Source organism: Myotis daubentonii, chromosome 6 (genome assembly GCF_963259705.1).
Source record: "Myotis daubentonii chromosome 6, mMyoDau2.1, whole genome shotgun sequence".
In the NCBI taxonomy this organism is placed as follows: Eukaryota; Metazoa; Chordata; class Mammalia; order Chiroptera; family Vespertilionidae; genus Myotis; species Myotis daubentonii.
This window is the reverse complement of record NC_081845.1, coordinates 37,747,480-37,764,841: the sequence shown is the minus strand read 5'-3', so window position 1 is coordinate 37,764,841 and position 17,362 is coordinate 37,747,480.

Sequence of the window (17,362 nt, the reverse complement as noted above, 5' to 3'; positions counted from 1 at the left end):
TATGGCCACCACTTCTCATGTTCCAGATAGCCTGAGGCCTGTTCTTGCTCATGGCTGCCTCAAGCCACACAATTGTCCCTCACTTCTGCCTACAGGTGAGGCCTGCATGCTGCAGCTCCTTTCTGTTTAAGGCCACATCTCAAATGTATTCCACAATATTATTCAGTGCTAAAAAGAAATGAGCCTCTAAGTCACAAAAAGATATGGAGGCATCTTAAATGTATATTACTAAGTGAAAGAAGCAAATCTTAAAAGGTTACATTTGATATGATTCCGAGTGTATGACATTCTGGAAAAGGCAAAGCTATAACGAATGTAAAAAGATCAGTGGTTGCCAGGGATTTGGAGAGAGGGAAGGGTGAATAGATGAAGCACAGGAGAGTTTTAAGGCAGCAACTTTATTCCATATGATAGCATAATGGTGGATACATGTCATTATACATTTATCCAAACCCATCTGTGTGTGTGTGTGTGTGTGTGTGTGTGTGTATAATAGAGAAATATGCTAATTATCTGGGACGTTGTAATGGGTTGACCAGACAGGATGAGGTTGGGCGCGGCGTCGGGGGCAGGGCCGCAGGGGCCTCTGCATGCCTGCACTGAGGGCCTGATCAGCAGCAGCCGTGGCTGCTTCAAGGGCTGGAGAGGGAGGCAGGGCCGGACCAGAGGGTGGGCGGTGCCACGCGATTTCAAATCATGAACTGGAGTCCTAGTAGAATATAAAACACCAAGAGTGACCCCTTGGTAAACCATGGACTTTGGGTGAGTATGATGTGTCCATGGACGTTCATCAGTTGAAACAGATGTACTACTCTGGTGGGGGATGATAATGGGGGAGGCTCTGGGGGTGGAGTATGTGGGAGCACTGTACTTTCCATTTAATTTTGCTGTGAACCTAAAACTTCTGTAAAAAAAAAATAAGGTGTAAACAATAAAGTCTGATATTATTCCTAGTAGCATTATATTTTATTTTTTAAAAATATCTTTTTATTGAGAGAGAGAGAGAGAGAGAGAGAGAGAGAGAGAGAAATCAGTTGAGTGGGAATTGAACTTGTGACCTTTTGGTGCATGGGACGAAGCCCAACCAACTCAGCCACACCAGCCAGGGTTTGGTAGTGTTCTTTTTTTTTTATTATTACCCCTGTTGGTGACCTCAGTTGTAGAGTCATGCTGGTATTGTTTGACCGAATCTTAAACACAATCATATTGTCAAACTAATTTTCCCTGTACTGGAAACTTTATAATTAATAGTAACACCTACAGGAATAATGACTATTACTCACAGATTGAACTAAAGATAGCAACATTTGGAAACTACTTTAAAAGTGAGCTCCCCATTGTAGCTCTTGAATCTCACATTCAAATAGGACTATCATGGCTGGAGGAGTGGGGGTGCAGGGTCCCTCAAGAGACCCCCGGGTTTGAGGGAGTGCAAGCTCAGGAGGCCACAGGTCAGAGTAGGACACCACATTTGCGGCCACTCTGGTTGGGCTTAAATGAGGCCCTCCACCTGGCACACCTGTGAAAATGCCAAGGGGTCATACAATGTCTGGGAAAAACAGGTGAAAGCTTGAAGTCAGGTTTTGATGGGGGAGGAGGGTTGGCTATAGCCTAAGGCAGGTTTCTTCAGCCCCTGGGGCAGGAGAAATGCTTGCTGTGGCTAATTCCGGGGCAGAGGGGGAGAGGTGAGAATGGGGTGGATTCTGTGGAGGCTGCAGCAGGGCCTGGGTGGGTGGGGGGGAGACAGCCTGAGCTCTAAATGTACCGTTACTCACTGACCTCCCAGGCCTGCCCTTCCCCATGCACACCTCAATGTGGGCTTCTGCTGAGCTTGTGAATAAATGGGCTTTTTTCCCAGCACCACAGACAGAGTTGCCGGCTACCATTTCTCATGTTCAAGAAAGCTTGAGGGTTTTTCTCGTTCATGGCTGCCTCGAGCCACACGCTTGTCTCTCATTCCAGCCTACAGCCCTGTTGTTTCTGTTGTAAGGGACAGAAGCACAGCTCAGATCCACTTATGCCTGGAGGAAATGATGGAAAGAAGCAGGGACCCCTGGGTGGAGGGACCCAGAAGACAGGGAGACCTGTTCCACCTGCTGTTTCTCTCTCTCTCCTGCCACACGCTTATGTCTTGCTGCACACTGGCTTATCTTCATGTCAAAACAATAAACAGTGATTTCAATAAAATTGATGAAAAAGCATGATTTCAATTTAAAAAATTCTAAGTTTTACAATTGATACTTCCAGTTTCCAAAGATTTTCTTGGTCCTAAGTCCAAGGATCCCATGAAAGCCGTGACGGACGGCTGGGTTAAGTGCCCACTCTAGGTCAGTCAGTGGTGGCCCAGGGCACGGTCATGTCATATATTTCCTGGGGCCAACATTTAGTAACCTGTTGGTTATTCTGTTTTTCTGTCTTTTCCACTTGCCCACTAAAGAGAATGTTGCCTTTACCCGCTCAATTCAATTAGAAGGCGAAGAGATAATACATGTTAAGGTGCTACATACATGTCCAGTGACTAGGGAACCCCCCCAGATTGCTGCCTGAGAACTTCTTCTTTGCCAACCAGCTCTGGTCTACATCTTTTATGAAGGAGAACAGGATTCTGAGACTGCACAAGAGAGGCTGCAGAGGCTGAAAAAGAGGTAGGGATGGCGGGGAAGGATAAGGGAGGACTAACCGATGGGGGAGAGAGTTGGGGCCATGAGCTGCTTGGAAGAGGCTCCAGAGAAGCTGGGGCCATGAGGGAATAGGGAGGACAGGAAGTGGGGTTTGCGAAGGACTGGGGTAGGACATGGACTGGAACTCAGTAATGTTCTTTAGGAAATGTGACTAAGTATTGAAATGCCTTTATATTTAATGTTGGCTCCTGGACAATGTGTAACTTTATGAAGAGAATAGACCGTGTGGGGTTTTATTACTGTCAGATGCGAAAAAGTATAGAATTCTGGGGGTAATCAATTGTTGTTGTTGTTGTTGGTGGTGGTGGTGGTGGTGGTGACGATACAAGGCATTTATTGAACAGTTACCGTGTTCCAGGCTCTGTGGCACATGCATTACATCAGCCGATATCCCAAACAATACTACAAGGAAGGTACACTTATTATCCTTTTTAAAAAACAACAACAAGCAGACGAGGCAATTGAGGCCTAAAGAGGTTAAATGGCAAGTCCCAAGACACACCTGTAAGTGGCAGAGCTGGGATTAGAATTTGGGTAGTGTGATTTTGGCTATGAATGGATGGGTGTGTGAAGTCCTGATGGGTGGGTGGGTGAGGTTGTTGCACAGTGAGATATTAGGCCATTCCTAGGAAATGGGTGCTGGGCTGACAATCTTGCTAAGCCAAGTAACTTGAATCCCAGCAAGGCTAAAGCTTTGGCTGGGCTTCTCTCAGCAGAGGGTTGCTCCTTGACGTTTGGGTCAGATTAAGATGTCCTCATGTTGTTTCAAGGTCCTTTGTCAGTCCCCATTGACCTCGCTCCTTGAAACCCAAGCCCTGAGCTGACCTCACCAGTCAACACTGGCCAATGTGGCCCTGTGGCTCCTGGACTTAGCCATCCATCATCTTACCTTCATGCCTTTCTCAAAGCAACAACAGCCAGCAACATCACCCTTCACCTGACTTGTTACTGACTTGTTTGCTTCAGGATGCTGCATTTACCAATGTCACAAAGTCCTCATGCAGGTCACATTTCTGAGTCTACATTCATTGTTTGGGCATCCCAAGCCCTAAGAGACCACTCATAAGGCGATCCACTGAGGACATGTTACCTGGAGACTTATGCTGTGCAGCCATGGTCAAGGGAATAATTTGAAACACACAGAAAACTCCTCTCTAGCAAAATGGGCAGACTTCCTAGGGTGCTGGTTAGCCCAGGCTCTTCTCTGAGAACTTCTCAGTATATATTACTAAAGGGCTCGTGTCTCTATCCCTGATTTGTACTGGCTGCAGTGAGGATCAGCCTTCCCTTGGAGCAGCAGGATGAGGCTGGAGGGAGGGCCCCATGGGGCCATCGATTCCCTCATCATTATGGGTCTAGGCAGTTGTTAACTATGAGAGCCAAAGACCCATGAGCGATAATGCAGTCAAAATGGAAACTCAAAATGGCTCAAGCACAAGATAAGAGTAGAATCTGTGAATTAAGAGGTTGAGTCATCCTTTCTACGCCTAGAAAAAATATATCAATTTATAGATTGTCACCTCAGTACCTGAGAGGTAGTTCAGAGAAACTGAAAAAGGAGGAACTTGTAGAAGTTGAAATTGGCTTGTATTCTACTAGCTCATTTATAATAGTAGTGATAATAATAATAATACTAACAATAACAATGCTTATATGATGTTGCCATAAACCAGGCACTATTCTAAGCATTTAACATATATTAATTCATTTAATCTGACCACTTATTTAACTACCTCAACGATATGACCAGTGTGGAACTGCCCATTTCTGTAAGTCTCTCCTTGAGACTTTTATAGGTAACCCGGGCTCATGTGATGTAAGAAATAACTTACTCATTAGCCCATAGTGAATGCTTGACAGTCTATCATGACACTAGATAAAATGTTCATATTAGTTAAATGAAAATCTATCTGTAAGGAATAACTCTTGAAATAAAATAAAAAAGTATGTTAGCCCTGGCCTGTTTGGTTTACTGGTTAGAGCAGTGATGGCGAACCTTTTGAGCTCGGCGTGTCAGCATTTTGAAAAACCCTAACTTAACTCTTGGTGCCATGTCACATATAGAATTTTTTTGATATTTGCAACCATAGTAAAACAAAGATTTATATTTTTGATATTTATTTTATATATTTAAATGCCATTTAACAAAGAAAAATCAACCAAAAAAATGAGTTCGCATGTCACCTCTGACACACGTGTCACAGGTTTGCCATCACTGGGTTAGAGCATCGGCCCTCAGGCTGAAGGTTCAATTCCGGTCAAGGGCACATACCTAGATTGCAGGCTCAATTGCAACCCCAGTCAGGGCGAGTAGCAGGAGGCAACCGATGGATGTGTCTCTCTCACATTGATGTTTCTCTCTTTCTCATTCCCTCCCTTCCACTCTCTCTAAAAAATATCAATGAAAAAATATCCTCTGGTGAAGATTAATTTTTTAAAAAGTATGTTAGGCACTATCATAAACATTATTTCATTCAATTCTCACAGTCCTACAAAACAGATGGTATGTGTAAAATGAAGTTAAGAGAGCATAAAAAACTCACTCCAGTTAAAAAGTGGAAGGACCAGAATTTGAGGCCAAACACTAGCTCTAATAGGTCACACCCAGCATGTCCCATCTCCTGTACCTTATGGCTTTAGCTCTATGTTAATGTTTTCATTTATTATAACTTTATTATGTATTTTTAATAAATAATGACTTTAACATAATCACAATACAATCATCAGACTCAACGAAGTTAACAAGGATTCACAGTAAAGCCCATGCTCCATCTTCCTTGGTTGTCTCAAATACATCTTTTTAACTTGGTTTGTGCAAACCAGCATCCAAACAACAGTCACACAGAACATTTGGCTTAGATGTCTCTTTCTCCCTTTGATTTACAAATAAAAATTGAAAACATGTTAAACCTACAGAAAAGTTGAAAGAAGAGTATAAGTAACATCTGTATATCATTCAACAAGAGTCACTAAAATTGGTGTGGTCTTAAATCTCATTTCATCTATGATTGTTCCACTTCTCTTTTAAAAAGAGTCATTTCTGGGTTAAACTGGATTATCTGATCGGTAGAATTTTCCACGTACTTAATATTTCTGATTAAATTACTTGTGGTGTCATTGAACATGTTCCTCTATGTCCTGAGAATGGAGAGTTAGCTCTAGAGTATTATTACGTTCAGGTTTTTGTTTTTTGGGGGGAGGGGTAGGATATACTGCATTATTGGTGCTGTGCACGTCCAGCTGTAGCTCATCAGGATACTTATTATGCTTTCTTTGTTTAGCCTTGGTCTTTGGGTTCTGATGGTATCAAACTGATCCGTTCCTTACAGAATTCAGATGGTGTAAACCTGACCTGTTCCCTATAGAATTCCCCATCAACCTTTAACCTAATGGCTTTAGTAGCCCGTGGGGACTGTTGCCTTATACCATTATTTTGTTAAGGTTTGCAAACTGGAGAGTTCCCAAATTTATCATCCCTACTGGACTTACTATAGTTCCTTCTATAAAGAAGTTCCCCATAGCAACTATTTGGTTGCCACAAGGTACAGTTTGTTTAGGAAAAAGGCAGAATAACTACTTGATTCTTTCACTCTATTTGTCAATTTCCAGAATAAGGAGTTGGTACTCTGGCAACCTCCAAAGGTGACTAAGGAGGTTTTACCCATTGTGGTAGTTGGGGTGGGGTATTATCATTATGAACCCAGAGACTTTTACTTATTTGATGTATTTCAATCCATTGCAGTATGTTTTTTTCTTCTGATGATCTCACTGTCTCAGTCTCAGGAGATGGGAGCCCCTTCAGATTGGCTACTGTGTCATTTTAATGTGATCACAATGATCTTTGACAGCTTTCTTGCTGTCAGGCATGAAAAGCTCTAGCTTTTAGTGGAAATGGCATCTAGAAATGGCAATCTGGAAACTAGGGTGTTCACATTATTGAGTTATCATTTGCTTCTAAATCTTTTCAGCAGGCCCCACGAGGAAATATATTTGTAGAAAAAGAAGAATAAATCATGAGTTTATACTGATATTTTCAATTTGAAGTAAGAATAATGGGGTTTTATTTAAATTTATTGATTTTATTCATTTACATGTCTACATTTTATCTTCTTACATTGAAAATATTGGTTCCTTCCAAATGAGATTAGGAAAAACACATTTGTTTTATTCTATTTTCTGTTTTCAAAATAATAATATCAACCACCTACAAGACCACTGAATGCAGAGCAAGGTTTCTTAATATCTTCGTGGTTCTTTTTGTCTTGGGATAGCTCTCGCTAGAGGTATATAGGGAAAATACTGTGGCTTATGTTATTGAAATAAACTTCCTACGAATGGTTATGCCACCAGCTAGATATATAAGTAGTTTGCTACCCATTTTTAAGGGATTCTTTTTATTTAGTTATTATTTTAAAATTGTATAAAACATTTACTGGTTTCAAAATCAAGCTATAGAACAAGATGCACTCAAAGAGTTCTAGTTCCTATTCAACTCAACTTCCTCTGTTCTCTCTTCCCCTAGGGGAATATTTTTAATGAGTGTGTGTGTGTGTGTGTGTGTGTGTGGTGTGTGTACATATATACCTATATGCACACACACACATGCATGCATGCGCACCCACGTGTATGTATCCCAGATGCCACTCCATAGCAGTTTATGTGAATCTTTCTCATTCTCATTGACAGCTGCATAGCAAGTATGTTCTATAGTTTGTACATATGTTCCATAGTTTATTTCACTAATTCCTTGTTTAAGGACATTTGGGTTGTTTCCAGTCTTTGGCTCTTACACATTGTGCTGAGTGAATGGTTCTACTGGTATGCATGTACACATCATCTAGTATTTTTTTCCAGTGTGCCTTTGAGGTAGAATCTAAGAAGTGGGGTAACTGAGTCAAAAGGCAAATGAATCTGTAGTTGTGGTAGACATGACCAAATTCCTGTTCCTAATAGTACCATTTTGAACTGCTCTGAGCCAGTGTGTCAGAGTGCCCACTGTGTGCTACTCACTGTGCTGGGCTGTTTGTGGATATTAATTTCTGGAAAACTGAGCTACACTGGATCTTGGATCCTTGACAAAGGTTTCCAAAACCTTGCTAATCAGGGAGGTTCAGCTAGCTTGGCCTCCTGCTTTCTTTCTCCTCTTTGAAACTGTAGTTCAGTTTGGTGTTATAAGCACACATCAGGGGCTATCGGTATGAGCAGAAATGCTCCCATCAGAGTGGCTCAGAGATCTTGTGAAGTTGCATGAACTGTTATGAGATCTTGTTCTGTAGACAGAGATAATATTTATATTGTGTTGAGCCTGGTGGGCTGATAATTCTAAGTATAAAATCCATCACAGACATGGCACTTATTCATAGCAACCGAGAATGAAAGAAAACCCCAGCGAGTCAGTATTTCTGTGTGCCAATTCTGACAAAGCTTATACTAGAGATTTGTAGTTGATTAGAGGAGATTAGAGGTGCAAAGGCCTTACAGTCCAAGTTCATGACCACCCGTTCCTTCCTGTGTTTGCTTTCCAAGTTTCTCTTATATCATTATAAATTGTCCTAGGTGGGGCTCCCATCCTCCATATTTAGGTCACCTTGCCATACTTGAAGCTGTGGGAGTGGGGATCTCCCCCATACCTTATGTGTCTTATTTAATCTTCACAATAATAATTCTATGATGAAGGTCTTGTCTGCAATTTAGGTGAAAAACACGAAGTTCCAAGAGGGTAAGTGACAGGCCTATTTCAAGCATTATGCAAATAGTGAAGTCAACCTGTGCTCTTAACTGCAGCACTGAGGCCCAGAGCGTGTGGGGGGGATGGAGCACAGAAGGCCAGCCCCAAAAGCCTGCTTGTCCTCACATCTCCCAGTTGCCATCTAGTTCTTATTCTGAGGAAGGGGCCCTGGGAAAGGTGCTGGGCTGAATAATTAATTTGCACTATGGCTTTGTTTTTCTCACTGAGGTCCCAGAAGTCATCATTTGTCCCTATTCACCCTGTCCTGCGTGGCCACAGATACTAATGTCCAGCCACCTATAGTCTTAGGCGTCTTCTACTGACAAACCTGGAGGAGTCAGGCCAAGTCGGCCAATGCTCTCAGTGAGCAGAGGCTGCAGTGCAGCTTCGCAGCTCATGGCAGCCATATGACACTTGTGTGGGCACCAAGTGCACCTTTTCTCCCTTACTTCTTGTCCCTCTCCCCATGCACCTGTTTCTGACTGGATTTTTTATCTTCACATCATTCTTAGCTAGAAATAGCAAGTCCCCCATTCCCTATGCAACCCCCCAGAGCATCTGATGTGAAGCCTATACTAATTGAGACAGCCAGTTCTAGGACTAGAATGTGCCCACCGGTAAGTACAGAAGTCAACTACAGAGCTCAGGTGCTGGGTGCCTCTGTATATTGGGCCAATATTCAAAGAATGTTTATTATTGACAGCAGTATCCAGATATGGGTTTGGTATATGACTTCCCAATAATAGCCAGGACCTCCCAACTTAGCCATAGGATTCCAAAAACCTATGGGGATGGTGGGGAGGGGTGGGTGATCCAGTAACATCTGGAAAAACAACTGCCTCATGGTTTTAGATGGTCATTAGGTTCTAAATCACTGGCCAGGAGATTCCTTTCACCATGACAATTATGGGTGGCTCTGCTGGGCTTAAGATCACACCTGACTCACCTTCCCTTGATTTATGGTGCCTTCCAAGGTATTGGAGTATAACAGGGTTTGTCATTACTATTTGCTGTTCCTAGTAATATGACTTTAACCAGAAGCCACAAGTGTGCTGGGAGAAGGTTGGGTAGACCCTGATTTCATAGCTCATTCTTCTGGAGGGATAGCTCAATAGTTTTCTCCATCAGTGGGACAATAGGGCCATATAAGACTCATTACACCCTGACCACCATGGGTTCAATTTCTGGTCAGGGCACGTACCCAGGTTGCAGGTACGATCCCCAGTTGGGTTCATAAGGGAGGAAACCAATTGATGTTCCTCTCTCATGTCAAGCGCTCTCTCTCTCTCTCTCTCTCTCTCTCTCTCTCTCTCAGCATCAATAAAAACATATTCTTGAGAGGATTTTAAAAAAAGACTCATTAGGTGGGCCACGAGTTTGACATGCTTGTTATAGAGGAGTGATGGCAAACCTTTTGAGTTCGGCGTGTCAGCATTTTGAAAAACCCTAACTTAACTCTGGTGCCGTGTCACATATAGAAATTTTTTTTTATCTTTGCAACCATAGTAAAACAAAGATGTATATTTTTGATATTTATTTTATATATTTAAATGCCATTTAACAAAGAAAAATCAACCAAAAAAAATGAGTTCGCATGTCACCTCTGACACGCGTGTCATAGGTTCGCCATCACTGTTATAGAGGAAGAACCTGGAAGCTAGAACCTGTGGACTGAAACGTTTACTGGGTGTAACACTAGGGTCTTTGGGAAATTGACAGGGAAAAAATGTTAAATAATCTGTCACCCAAACATGTCCACCATCCTGAATCCTGGTTAATGATGAAATTATCCACACAGCCACCCAAGCCAAAAATCAAAGTTATTCTAAATTCATTCCTCCTTCTCTTTTTCTCCATTCATCTAAGCTATTACTGGTAAGTCCTCCTAGTTTTACCATATTAACAGTTCCCCATCTCACTGCCATGGTCTTAGTTCAAGCCTTTAGTACAGTAATGGCAAACCTATGACACGCGAACTCATTTTTTTGGTTGATTTTTCTTTGTTAAATGGCATGTAAATATATAAAATAAACATAAAAAATATACATCTTTGTTTTACTATGGTTGCAAAGATAAAAAAATTTCTATATGTGACACGGCACCAGAGTTAAGTTAGGGTTTTTCAAAATGCTGACACGCCGAGCTCAAAGGGTCGCCACCACTGCTCTAGTTACTCAGCAGCTTCAATCATCTCCTCACTGGTCTCTGCCCTCAGTCACACCCTCCCGTCTAACTGCCAAACCTGATCGTGTTTCTCCCATGTTTAAAGCACCTTTCACATCTCTCCAGGGCCTAGAGTATCCAAACTCCTTAGCACAGCGAGAAACTGCTCCCAAACCCCCTGCCTGTGGCTCTGTCTCTCAATGCAGATGCTCTAAGCAGAGGAGAAGAGAGGCTGGAGACTCTCGGGAGGATTCCCTTGCCTCGGCATGGTGGTGGCATCTGTCACTTCCACTTACATTTCATTGGCCAGAGCTAAGCTGTGGCTCCACATTCCCACAAAGGAGGTGGGAAGTGTAGTCTCTCACAGGGTCAGGAAAGAAAGGAGAATCAGATACCGTTGAACACTGGTGATGTCTGCTTTGTGCCCCTTATACTCCAGTTATTCCAAAACCCTGTGGCTCCCTTAGCATTCCTGACCATGTGATGCCTCTGTGCCTTTGCACATGCTGTTCCCACTCTCTGGAGCACCTTTTCCTCCCTCTTTTCCCTTATCTTCCAGCCTTCCTTTCTCTGCCAACACATGTCCTGGAAAACTCTCCTGTTTGGTTTTCAGAACCAAATGTAATGTCTCCTCTATGAACCTTCTCTGGCAGCCCTCAGGCCTCAGTGATGAATGTTGTGCACCCTAACACCCTTAGGATAGAAACAAGTTATTGAGGTTACCTTCCCGTATTGACATGGCTTGTTGATGTATCTGTTCTTCCTTACGTTCCAAGGTTTTGACACAGACCCTGGCAGTAGCAGTTGTTCAATAAATGTGTATAAAATTACATTGAGTGAAGGCTCCTCTTTCATAGGCCCCACTCCCAGGTCCAAAGAGGCTGACCACAGTGGTCCGCATCAGAGTGGGTGTCCACCTCTTTCCCAACCTCTGCCTATACATCAGATGGGCCTGTTGTCTCCTTGGACTTAACAGGCACTGCTAGGAGCAGACAAGAGATTAATTTTGGGGCGTTCCTGTGAATGTTCTTCCCATTTACTCTTGAGATCAGGCCCAGCGCTAACAGGAAAGGGGAATAACACTAAAGGGAGCAGCCACTTTGGGAAATGAGGGAAAGTGGCTGACATCACCAAGTGGCTGACATTTCTGGCCTTTCTGTCTTGGGCATAATCACCGTATATTACTGTCAACCTCTGCTCAACAAGACTCCCATTGACTGCTGACCTCCAGGACCCTTAGCTTCTCCCACTAAGGCAGGCTGCTTCAACTGGCCTCTATTTTTTTCTAGTAGGAGCCAGCTGACTAGACCCCAACCACTCTCATTCTGTAAACATGGTCTCAAACCGCCTGTCTTCTTCTTTCCTGTCCTTAAAAACTAATTTTTCAACTAATATTTCAGTCTTCTATGGAGATCTAATTTGTGGGCAGGGCCATGCTAACTCAGTGCTCTTGGTGAACTATAATGGTGATAATTGGTACTGCCTTCTTCCTATGATCCTTCCAATAATCTGTGAATCTAGGATATTTTCTCTCATTTCCATTTTCTATTGTCAAAACTCATTTTATTGTTCTTATTCTACATACTTAAAAGCTCAGAATAAATTCATGTGTCATCTTTGCTGCCCTCTGACTAGCTGTGCCTTCTAGATTATTATCCACAGTAGATTTAATCACCACGATATTTACCTCTGCTTCTTGCTCATTAATACAGACATCACTGCGGAGCAGGCTCCGGTGACAGCCCTCCTGAGCCATTTCCAGGTGTATGAGGGTGAGAAGGAGGTAATTTGATAATTGACATAGTAATGTGTTCATAATCATTTCTCCAGAGGCTCAGCAGACCCCTCAGAAGCAATTGTCATGAAATTATTAGTTACTTTCAAAATTATATTTTTAAATCAATAAAGCATTTCTGAGATCTTTAAAAAATATTCCCTTCACTCTTCTACCCTGGCCTCATCTTCTCATTTACCCAGAGCCTCTAAAATGGGAGACTATGGGACAAAGTCAAAGGTCACAGAACTAGAGGAAGGGGAGAAGGATAGTGAGCAAGCTTTCTGCAAGGTCACTAGTGGCTACATGCCTGTTTGCTGTGCCTTGAAAGGTGACCGTTGGGGCATTTTTTTGTTATCATCTCAACCAACTGGAACTCATGTTTGAGGGGGGAAATTTCACAAACCAATTCAGAGACTTCTCTCTGCAACACTTACTGTGAATTCTTCAGTTGTTGGTTCCAGAGGTCCTAGGGTATTTGGACAATGCAGAGAACACGTGTGTGTAAAATAAGACATACGTAATACTTTCAACAACAAAGAATTACTACAAAATATGACAGTGGGGTCACGGAACATGATTGTTATATATTATCAGTGTGTCTGCTGATAAGAACATCAACTGTCTGCCCACAGTGATGCTCATAAGACATCTACGAGAAGGATGAAAGCGACACGGTAGAAACTTGGGAGTGAGACATGGAGATAACAGTAACAATAACTGACAACTGGATAACATGGTGGCATTTAGGCTGTACAAGAGGCTTTACAAACACCCCAAAGATAGGGGCTCAGTTGGCTAGGGGCTGAGATCCAGGAATGTACTCGGTGAAAGCTCTCCCTGGGTGCCACCTCTGCACAGATGCTCTTTTCGAGAATCACTGACCGCACTATGTGGCTTTAAAAGCTCGTTTCCCTTCCACACAACTACCTGATGAGACTGTCTCTGTGTTGTCAGATTCAGGGTCACTCTTCTTAACGTGTTACTTGGCCTCTTAGTTGGCCACTCACTCTTCCTGGTCAAACTCTCTCTTCTTTTCTTTTCTTCTGCTTTTCTTCTGACCAAGGTGACTGCTGTTTCACATCTTTTTGCTGGATCCTCTTCCTCAACATTATCTTCATGTTGGCAAGCTCCCAGGCTCAGTCCTGCATACCCTCTCTCCCCTTTATCCATGGTCACTTTCATCCAGTCCCACGGCTTCAAATACCTCCTCTATTCTGACTAATTTCCTCATTTCTATCTCCAGCCCCGACTTGCCTCCTGAACTCCTACATCCAACTGCCTAGATAACATCTATCTTTGGATATTTGCGACATTGTAAACCTAATATGTCTAAAGTAAAATAGAGTTATTAATTCCTGTAAACTCTACATTCCCTAGACTTGCTTCCCCATTTCACTCAACCACCTACTCAATTAAAAAATCTGACCTATCCTCATAATCCATAGACTACACTATCTGCAACAGGTAGTCTAGAAGTATCCATTTCTTTCCATTTCTCTCCTATCACCTTAGATCTATGTACCATCATTTTAGGCTTGGACTAGTGCAATAGCCTCCTATAAATAGTGTTCTTGTTTCAAATCCACTTTCCTTGGAGTGACTAAAGAAATCTTTTGTTCTTTTTTAAGAAATCTTTTTAAAACAGAAATCAAATCATGACCACTCGTTCCTTCTCAAAACATTCCCAAGTCTTCCTCTCTCTCTTAAAATAAAATCCTAGTTCACCACCTAGATTTAAAAAGGGATACAGGATGTGGTCCCTGCCTCCCTGTCCCTTCACCCATCATGTTCCAGGCATGTTGCCTGTTTTTAATTCCTTGAATACTTCAAGTTTGTTCCTATAACAGGGCCTTTGTGCTACATGTATCTACTAGTTGCCTTCTCTCATATCTTTGCATGGCTGGTTCCTTCTTGTCATTCAGATCTCAGCTTAAATGTCACTTCTTCATATATACCTTCCCTGACCTCACCGGTACCCCACCTCCCATTCCAAAGGCATTGTCGGCCCCTCTCTTTCATACCCCCTGTTTATGTATACTATTTATTCCCTATTTATTATTTTTGCTACTTATTTACTCACATTTGAATGAAAGTAAGAACCTTCTCTTGTGTTTATTTGAAATATCCCCAGCCCAGATAACTAGTGAATCTGGGGGCGGAGGGCGGAGGAAGCAGTCAATGTTTCTCAAATTAGTCAGTGACTAAAGTGACTAAAGTTGGCTGTGAAGAAGGCTTGATCATTTTTATTATAGATGAGAAAAATGTTATCTGGTTGGGCCAGATGACTTTCTCGAGCTCCCATAGCTAAATCAGTGGCAGGGCAAGTCTTCTGAGTCTTACTTCAGCCCCCTTTCCACTTATGTTGAGGCTTCTGCCACATAAAGAATTCCACCTTAGTCTGACTGGCATGGCTCAGTGGATGAGCGTCGACCTATGAACCAGAAGGTCGCAGTTCGATTCCCAGTCGAGGCATATGCCTGAGTTGCGGGCTCAATCCCCAGTGTGGGACATGCAGGGGTCAGCCAATCAATGATTCTCTCTCATCATTGATGTTCCATCTTTCTTCTCTACCTCTCCCTTCCTCTCTGAAATCAATAAAAATATATATTAAGAAAAGAATTCCATATTTAAAAATGTCCTCATCTTTTTGTTTGTTTGTTTGAGAAAGAGAGGGGAATGGAGAGGGAGAGAGAGAAACATTGACTGCTGCCCCCTTCCCCCTGCCCCCAGTGTCCCCCACCAGCGATTGAGCCCGCAACCCTGGCACATGCCCTGACTGGGAATGGTGACCTCCCATTGCACGTGATGATGCTCAATCAACTGAGCCACACTGGCCAGGGCACCAATGCAAAATAAGAGTGGTGTACAGACTGGGTCTCAAGGCAGAGAGAAGCAACCTTTGCCTGAGTTCTAAGGTTCAGTGAATTTCTACTGACCTCCAGTCAGGGAATGCGGTGGAGCACAACAATCAAATAAATAGGGGTGTTGGGTTTGTGTGTGTGTGTGTGTGTGTGTGTGTGTGTGTGTGTGTGAATTAATGAGTATGTACACACACCACTCTTCATCTGCAGCTCCTTTGTGCTTATACCCTTAGTGCTTGTACTGAACCCAAGGCCTCTAGGGTGAGTCATAGTCACTAGAACACTTGCTTGAACTAAATCACCGATATCCCCTTCCCAATCAGTGTTCACCTAGGAAACTAGCCTGAGGGGAAAGTGTGAATGCCCTGCAGGACAGAGTTTGCAGGCACCCCTACGATTGGACAGGGGATTGAAGGAGGTCTTTAGTGCCTGTCATTGGTAGGTGACCAGCTAACCACTTTTTTCTAATTAAACCAGTGGAAGTACATGCATTAACAATGGCGGAGTTTACCCAGGCTGAGTGTTTCCGAAAGTGTGTAGGAAATGGTTCCTATAGCAACAAGGAGGTGGCAGTTCAGCTGGATCACTGAGTACAGCAGGTGAATTCTTCCTTTTCAGACTAAAATTCTCCTTGAAAAGGAAATGATAATGTTCTTAACCGTAACCTCCATGTAGCATTCAGATCTGCGGTTCAGAAATAGCCAGCGTCTTCAAGGCTGCGTTTCCACACTGTCCCAAGGACATCCAAGGGATGGAAGAGGCTGAAACCTGCTCCCCTCCTGCTGGCTTGTCTTATGCCTCTGGTGTATTCTGGGCTCTCTGGTCAGTTCTGTTTTGCTTTGCCAGCCAACTGGAAGTCTTAGCACCTGGGCTTAAAGCTCTAGCTGCCACCCCCCATTTCCCTTCCTTTCCATGCTTGAGCCACAGAGATTGTCATGGATAGTGAGGATTCATACGCCTCAATAGCTCTGGGAACTCTACCCTCAGTGAAAGAATTGGCTGAGGAACAGAGGAAATCAGCTGGGGGTGTTACCAGATGAATGACAACGAACAAACCCCTAACCTCTGCCTTTTAGCGTCCACATTTCTAAACCAGGATTTCTATCTTGTAGGACTATTGTACGGATTTAGTGCTAAAAGTAGAGAAAGTCCCTAGTGCAGTGCCTGGACATTTCTCAGACCCCGCCTCCTTCAGGACAGACTTTCTAGGTAGCGGCAAAGGATATCGGGAGGAGAGAGCTTCCTCGGGGCGGCTGGAAGGGGGAGAAGTGGTGGACACCAAAGGATGTTGTTTTTGGGGGGTGGAGCCATGGGGCATGTGTTAGGTGGAACCCAGCCAGAAAAAAAATGCATGAATATGTTTTGGGATATTTCATAGAAATCTTCCCATTGGTTTTTAAAAGGCTGCTGAACAGCCCTTTACCGGTTAATTGTCATTGTCTTGAGTCTTGTGTTCCTTACGAGTTTCAACAGAGCTGTGCAAACAAGGTTTGAAGTCCAGACGGACAGAAGGACAGGAGGACACTGAGTAAAGCAGACCGAAGAGGAACAAAGCAGCGCTGGGAAATCCTTGCAGGTCCTCCTGATGGAATAGCTCCCACCTCCTTTTCTTGAAGAGTGAAAAGACTGGGGTGGGGGTCACTATGGGTTATTTAATATTTTACTTCTTCATTCTGCCACCTGTTCATCTTTGACCACAGAACTGAGAAAGCTTTGTTTACTTAATTGTTAATGGTGGTAATGGCGGGAAGATGTCCTCGTCCCCACCTGTTGCTTGTAGGAGCGGAATTCTTGCTATATCCCAAGAAGAATTTTCCAAGACTCGCATGGGAGAATGAGTGATTTTTATTTCTGTGGAATTACATCCCAGAGTTTCCAAGGTCCCCTGTCCGCTTGTATCACCAATGAAGAAGTGCAGCTGTGGCTTTAATAGGGCTAGAATCAGAGTCAGTGTCCAGAGTTTCCGTTCCATATTGGAGCAGTGACCAATCCAACATCAGGCTAGCTTAGCATGTGTTCCCTGCTGCAGTCCATCAGCCCATTGCATGTGGGGTCTGCAGGGCCACATGGCTCTGGAGGAAACACGGGTGACTGCGAGGAAACAGGAACAAGAGAGCCACACGAATCAAAAGCCAAGAGCCAAGAGAAAGAA